This window comes from Lissotriton helveticus, chromosome 1_1 (assembly GCF_964261635.1).
Source record: "Lissotriton helveticus chromosome 1_1, aLisHel1.1, whole genome shotgun sequence".
NCBI lineage: Eukaryota > Metazoa > Chordata > Amphibia > Caudata > Salamandridae > Lissotriton > Lissotriton helveticus.
The window spans coordinates 411,735,970-411,743,697 of record NC_136057.1 but is presented as its reverse complement, the minus strand read 5'-3'; the positions used below and the strand labels follow the sequence as shown (position 1 = coordinate 411,743,697).

Here is a 7,728-nt window from a genome sequence, read left to right as displayed (position 1 = left end):
AAAGTCCATGTTTTTTTAAAATTCTTCATAGGATATTGAAAGGGGGAGGTGCAACACATTTCCACAGGTGTTTGCCTCTGGAAACAGACATTTCGACTTGGCCATCGCATGCATGCATAAAGTCTATTGATGGCTGAGGATTAAAGCCAAGTGGTGGAACTGTGTTAGCGCCAGTCACAAAACACAGAATGTCCTTTAATTTGGCTTCACATGCAAGCTCTAAAAGAAAAAAGAAATATGAGTCAAACTAGTAAAATTGCGATTACTGCAACGATTGTGATTTTTTAAAATTTCATCTGCTAAATGAATACTTCAGTAATGGTTGATATGTGAATAATAAAACCCCTGCTGATTTGCTTTGCTTCATTTCATAAAAAACTCCTCAAATCAAGATAATCTGTTGTTAACAACAGATAACACTTTGAGATCTGGTGTGAGAGTATGTTACCATTTCCATAATCCTGCTTGCCTTACTCTCCCTTTAATAGAAGTCTTCCCATTGTTCAACATGGAGTAAGCATAGGTATTCCATGCTGCTAGACCTGCATCTGACACTCTCTGAGTCTTCACACACACAAACCACTGTTTATATAAACAACTGCGACAAGCCAATAACCTTATCTTAAAGGCTTTGGGCTGGAGGTAGCTGCAATCTCCCCTGTGAAAAGGCTTTACTCTTTCAGAGACCCACACAGCAGACCCAACCATGCTCTATATTGATTTGTATTACTTTTCCTTGATGCAGTACATGAAGCATCATTCTAATGGGGTAGCTAACATTTTACTGCCAGGACACTACAATTAAGCTTGAACAACATTAATAATAGACATATCGTACAAAATGAAGATTGAAATAAAGCAGGTGTAGACTTTACAATTTTTGATGCATTATCCTTTTGTTCTTATTATAGATTTTACTCTGTACAAATAAAACGGGTTGGTCTGTTCCTCCTTAACTCTCTTTCTCTACAATATCTTTCGGAAGTCTTTGACACCATGTTTGCCATAATAGGCTGGTTTAAATTATAGTTTCAACAGATGTGTCTCATCAATAGTTGAGCTGTAACATAATGAAAGAATTTCACTTGCCTTCACAATCTTGGAGGTAATCTCTCCAGTAACCAATGATATGTTCTTCCTGTAACCAGTGGTTACTGCCAGATGAACTGAACTGAATTGAATGTTAAACATTCCATTTATGATATCAGTGGTGATTTCGTGTTCCACCCAAATGAATGCCTCTTCAAAAAGTTGTTTATGAATTTCCATGGCCTGAAGTACTCCCAGAGTTTTTAACCCCCCCTTTAATCTGCAATAAAGAATAAAGAATACCTAATCATAAATAGTCAAACTATTGGTCAAATTATAATGTAAAAGTTATTATAAAATTAAGGTATGTCTATGACACATCTAATAATCCTTCAGTGCCCTATGTTCGAGCTTCATTCTAAATAGAAATATTTGAAGCTGGCTGTTGGGAGACCACTGACAAAGGCAAATTCTCTTTCTCCTGTGGTCTTGTGATGATTTCCTAGCAGCAAGGTAGCACATGACCTGCAGCTTTTTTAAAAAAAAAGTAACCAAACCCAGCATGCACATTAGTAGAGGACAAACTGTTGATTTTCAGATCTTTTTGGCAGCCAATTTTCGACTTCAAACTGTGGACCCTTTGGAGTGTGTGAATAGGGCCTTAGAAACTGTGCTTGGACTTTTAGCAAGGCCTGGCCAACCCTGCATAATACATTGTTATTTTGTGCATTAGATGAAAAGACCACCTGGTTTTCAGTCGTAAAATGTTGAATCATCTTATATTGATTCAGTATTTTTGAAGTGACGCCTACAATACACTCCTTCCAAATATCAAATTTGTATGGAGTCACAAACCCATTTTTGAAATTTTTATAGACTGTTTTAATCCCTGGCCTTCGTTCTGCTGACAGTGATAGTTAGTCACCCTGTCTACTGCTGGAAGGGGGACAAGTAGAAAATACCTCAGATGCAGGCTGCCTATGTCCGACCCTGGTAAGATGGCGCCCTGTGGCTGAGTAATGTAGAGGGCTCTCCGAGGCAGTCTGCAGGGGAGAGCCTGTTGATCATTAAAGGCGCTTGGTGGATTGAGGGGACAGATATTTAGCATGGCTGGGATCAGCAGTGACCCGAATTGGCTGAGCAAAGATATTGTGATGAAGCAAGGCAGCATGGCGCAGTGATTGCCCTGAATTAAATCTACAAATTTGTGCCTGCCTGATGCTCCCCTGTAAACAGAACGTACACATTTTAATGAGGATATCAGCTTCTGGTGCTGGAGCAAGGGTTTCCCCGTAAACACAAGTGCAGACTGGGGTCCGTTTTGTACACTGAACTCCCTGAGATTGCCGGACCGACAGGGGATAGCTAATCAGTGGAGAGTTAACACAGCGGTATTCGAATATAGAACCTCGTGCAAATAAGGAGCTTAAAATGCACAAGGCCCCTGGGGCCAACTGCATTACAAGTGATTTCTTTAAGACACACCCACCGGTGTTGGTACCAGACTTCACAACCTTATTTAATAGTAACCCGCAAAATAGCAAACTTTCAATAACAATGAGTGAAGCCCTACTTACAGTAACACCTAAACCAAAGAAATCTCACCAGCTCTGCTTCCTACAGACCGACACCCTTGTTAAATCTTGATGTTAAATTTTGCTCTGGAATTCCAGCAGTAAAGCTGAATAGCTCTGTTTCACAGCTCAGTCAGGATTTGTCTAATTAAGAGACATATGATAACAGCTGGTGGAAAAGGTCAAAATAAATAAGATCCTGGTCATATAGTGGCCTTGGACACGAGAAAGCTTTCGACTGGGTGGACTGGGTCTTCCTCATGAGGACTATAGAGAGGTTTGATCACAGATTTATAGCATTGGTTTGGCTGAATTGCAATAATCCTATGTCCCAAATCCTAGTGAATTGCAGAAGAAAGAGAGGGTACCAATGGGTCGAGACAAGGAAGGGCTACCCACTCTCACTGCTTCTTTATGCTCTAAGCATAGAACCCTGTGAAGCACATTAGGGCCGACAAGGAGGTCGGAAGCATAACCTTTGGGCAGGAGATTCATAAAGCATTCTTGTTTGCCGATGATGTCCTCTAATCATTTACTGATCCCTCAAGATTTTTCCCTTGAATTCAACACCTTCTTACTCGCTTTGAGGGAGTATAAGGCTTCATTGTAAACACAGCAAAGTCAAGAATTTTCAGGCTTACACTATCTTGGGGCAAGGTTGAGTAACTAGCACTAAACACCCAGTACCAATGGACAAATAAGCCAGGCACATACCTGGGTGTTATATTAACTCCTAAGATTGAGGACCTTTACAAAGCTAACTTTCCACCACTTCTTCAGGTTATATGAGAGGACTGTCGGAGGTGGTCCTCTCTGTACCTATCTTCATTGTGGAGGCTCAATTCCATTAAGATAAACTTAGTTCCTCTAGTTCTCTATCTTTTCCAGGCACATGCTATAATGGTCTACAGGAAACTGTTGGCATCCCTTAATCAGTTGAACAGTTGTTTTATTGGGCAGGCAGAGAGGGCTACACTCTCTGATAAACAGGCATAAATATACATGACTACCAAACCATGGGGGGCGACTTGCCCTACCCGGACTTGCCCTTATACCACAGAGTAGCCCAAATGAGGGCGATAGTAAAGTGGTTGCTCTGACAAACACAGATGCAGAGAAGCATTGGCCACATATGGAAAGGGTGGTGATAGGATGCTACATTTGGGACCTGTTCTGGAAGTCAAAATCTGAATGCATACTTAAGCAACCCCCACAAAGGCAACTTTCATAGTCTAGACATGGTTATTAAGAAATCTGCATTGACATCATTCCTCTCTCCACCCACGCCATTGATTTGAATACATCATTTAAACCTGCAATAGATCCAGGTCCCATTATTAACCTGTAGGAGGGAGGGGCTGCCATACTATCTGTTAGGTTTCAGGGAAAAGAGATACTTTTAGTGTTGGAGCCTGCAATAGTAAATTTCTTGTAAATGTATAAGATACACTCAATGATCTAATTGGTCTCTCCAACCCTGAACAAATAAGCAGCTTCCAGAGATTTAAAGATCTCCTTTCAGTTGAGATGTTTGTGCAGGAGGGCCTAGGGTTAGGATCACCTTTTTTAAATAATATGCTACTCACCTCGGTCCCAACTCATACTCTGCAAGAATTTTAAGATAACATTGAGGGCCTTAGTTAGATGGTACTGCACCGGTCTACGCAATGGTGCAGTTCCCAAAAAATCTTGCACACGCTAGCAGGAAGGGAAGCTCGCGGTGGGATGCCTGGCTTTCACCTTGTGAATACCCTGCCGGGGTATCTCACAGGGGAATACCAGGACGGGTTCCCTAAGCAAGCGCCTTGAGACCCCTGGGTGATTTGTGCGCTATATAAATCGAAATACATTTACATTATCAGGTAATATTTGATTGAGATCTATATCCTACTCAGTTTGAAAAATAGGGCAACAGTCTTTGTTGGCAGTTTGTGGATTATTATGAGGCTTTAAACACATATGGTGGTAAAGTCCTCATGTCCCCCTTTTCTGGAAATCATTACAGAATTTAAAGTGATACTTGGATATACCAGGTTTTGCTTTGTTGGGACTATGCTGTAACTTGTTAAAATATCAAACAATTGCTGATCAATTGAATATGTGGAATAGTTTGGGGTCAGATAAAACAAGGCGGCGGATCAGAATGAAGTTAACCCTCCACCAGTGTTAATGTGATATCTCAGACTATTCGGACAACTGTGAGACTGTTCAATGTCCTGGTGGATACATTTAGAAACGTTTATGAAATGTGTGGCCTGCTAATCAAGTTTTTATTCACGGGGCTGCCATTACTTTTCTATCCCATACACATGCAAGCCCTGAATCTGTTACATTTTTAGAACTCCTTTTGGGATGCCAAGACTTGAATATGAGATGTCCAATACCTCTGATGCTCTGCTTTGTATGCTGATGCCCATTGAGACTATGAAAAGAAGGTAGTTGTTGCATAATTTTGCAATTTCTATTTGGGGAAGTTGGGGAGGTGGGAAGGCCTTTCTTTTTTTATTTCTTACTGTTTGTTTTCTTTATTTTGATTTGTGCTGCGTGGGCTGAACATATGGGATTGTTCGGATTCCTGTAATTTTGGTTAGCCTTCTATTTGTGCCCTCTGGAGGAAGGACTGCACAAGTTGTATTGTAAAATGCCAATAAAAAACTGAAACAAACTAAATGTAAAATATATTTGAAACCCATGATGTGCTTGATTTCACAATCTGTGTTTGGGACATTTCTGACAGTGTGAATATGTATGATGCCATTAGGATGGACAGTGATTTATGGTAATTACTTTTTAAAAATGGACATGCATGTATTGCAAAGTCAAAATGATATTGTTTTATAATGCATATGCATATAAATATCACAGTACCTAACTAGTGAAGGAACAGTCCTCCCCACAATGTACCAATTGATGATATCTTCCAATAGTTCTTTCTGTCATTCAGAGATTTTAATGGACGGAAGCAACCTGCCACACTTAGAATTGTGCTGTGTTTTTGAATCAATCCTTGAAGAGTTTCAAAAGACGAAGCATCCTCAATCTATGGAAAAATTAAGATGGTTATATTTTTATTAAATAGGAACAAAAAATATGGCCATCTGCTAAATAAACATATTTGTTCAGTAAGTTGAATGTTTACAAAAGTTTACCAGTCAATGGACTAAAACAGTATCAACTGCTACTGTAGTTAATGCTACTGTAGTTTTACACTAGCTACACTCTCTCGCTGAATGGAACACCAACTGGGAAAGAGTGCATGAGAATTACACAAAGATAACTAGCACAATGGCCTAATGTACCTGTATGTGTTTGGCAGTAGGTTTTCTTTTAGTTCAATTGCAAAATTCCACACTGAGTGTATTAATCCAGAATACAGATATATAGGTCCTCTCCTATATCACATTGTTTGCAGAAACATGGTCAGGAAGGCCCCTTCTATTATGTTATTAGTCAGTGTTGAAAACTGTAGCAATTCCAGGGAAGTCTCATGGGGCAACTGCAAGTGGTAGATGGTATGATTCTAGTTATGTGCCTGAAACTTTGTCTTCTTGTAATGTGAAGACTCTGACATCAAGAACATATCACATACTTTTGATTTGGTGGTATCACCAAGAAATATAGGTCAACATCAGGTTAACAGTAGGACGTTCTTGATTGATCACTGATGCAAGAATGTGGATTTGTGCATGGCAGTTGAGAGAGTAGCAAATACGTAGAGGTTGCTCTGGAAACTTTAAAAAAGTGTGGAGGACCGGGAATAGACATTCGGGATTGACCCAATTCCAAATAGATGAGTGTCATTTCTTTTCATATTCGTTTATAGTACATATGGCAATTATACATAAATCTAAGGTACATGAATAACTATTAACCACAAAATTAAACGCACATGATTTTGACTAATAGACTCACAACTATGTGAAAACAAAATAATAAAAATTGATAAAGATTCATCAGCACAAATGTTTACTATCTATTGCTTACCTCTTGCAACATGTCTCGTGTATCCGGATCTACCACATCTACCAAACTGCAATTCACATTTTTTGCATCAGAAACTAAACATTGACACAAAACAGGCGACACAAAATTTGGAGCAGTCCCCCCGTGAACTAGGGAAACGGCCAGGGCTTGCCCAGCATGGTAATAGTCATCATTTCGCATACCTTAAACAAGAAAAAATAAATTAAATGTATTGCGTTCCGCTTATCTATAAAACATTTATTATATATCTCTGAAACAAAATTTATTGCATAAAATCTAGAAAACATTATCCAAGAATCCACAGCCTGATTCACGAAGGTACACGTGCAGTAAAGTCAACCATGCAGAGTTTCGGCATTTGTGGCGGAGCCTTCACACACAGGGCTTAATCATTGTACTTGGGACATAGTTTCTGTACTCGGTGCAGAATCTCCACACTGCAGTTCAAGACACTCGACTCACACCAGTACCTTTATAAATCAGGACCCCAGTTCAAGACTCCGCACTCTTAACAGTAACTTTATAAATCAGAACAACAATATATTTTTGAGAGAACAAGAGTTTTAGACGGATGGCCTGATTACAAGTTTACCTGTTACTTTAGGCACCTGATAAATAATTTTACCATAGGGTACATTAAATATTGGTTGTGATAAATAACACTTATTACTAGTTTGTGGAGAATAGCATGCAGATCTTGTTGTTTAAAACACCAAAATCTGCATGATACCATCGTTTTTCTCTCCCATTATCTTTCAACAGGTTTTGCATGCTAAAATATTACGACGGTTGAGTTTTTTTTTAATATCCAGTAATGATAAAATGCAAGATCCTGAAGAAAGACCGCTCCACTCGCCAGCATCCACAAAAGTTCCCTCTGCATGACAACCACTGACTCGGACGATGCCTCGCCCACATGGAACACATCCACTTCCAGACCAACCCCAAAACGACCTTCAGCGGAACCGTCACCTACAGACTGCCTCGCCCCATGTTCCATTCACCAATGTAATTTCTAACCCCATCACATCACACGCACTCATCTCCACAGACTACATACTACTTGGAGAACTAAACTTCCACCTGAATAACCACCACAACCCCAACACCATCGCCCTCCTAGAGAACCTCAGCAACATAG

General features: G+C 39.8%; 1 pseudogene across 1 annotated transcript in view; it reads right to left on the bottom strand.

Annotated features, from left to right (window-relative positions):
- Positions 1-1,081: 1,081 nt before the first annotated feature.
- Positions 1,082-7,728, bottom strand: part of LOC144769705 (G2/M phase-specific E3 ubiquitin-protein ligase-like) — a 32,714-nt pseudogene continuing 26,067 nt past the window's right edge. The window contains exons 7-9 of the transcript XR_013598740.1: positions 6,588-6,769; positions 5,472-5,643; positions 1,082-1,309 (exon numbers count right to left, since the gene is read on the bottom strand). The product of XR_013598740.1 is annotated as a G2/M phase-specific E3 ubiquitin-protein ligase-like (transcript). The remainder of the gene's footprint in view (positions 1,310-5,471; positions 5,644-6,587; positions 6,770-7,728) is intronic.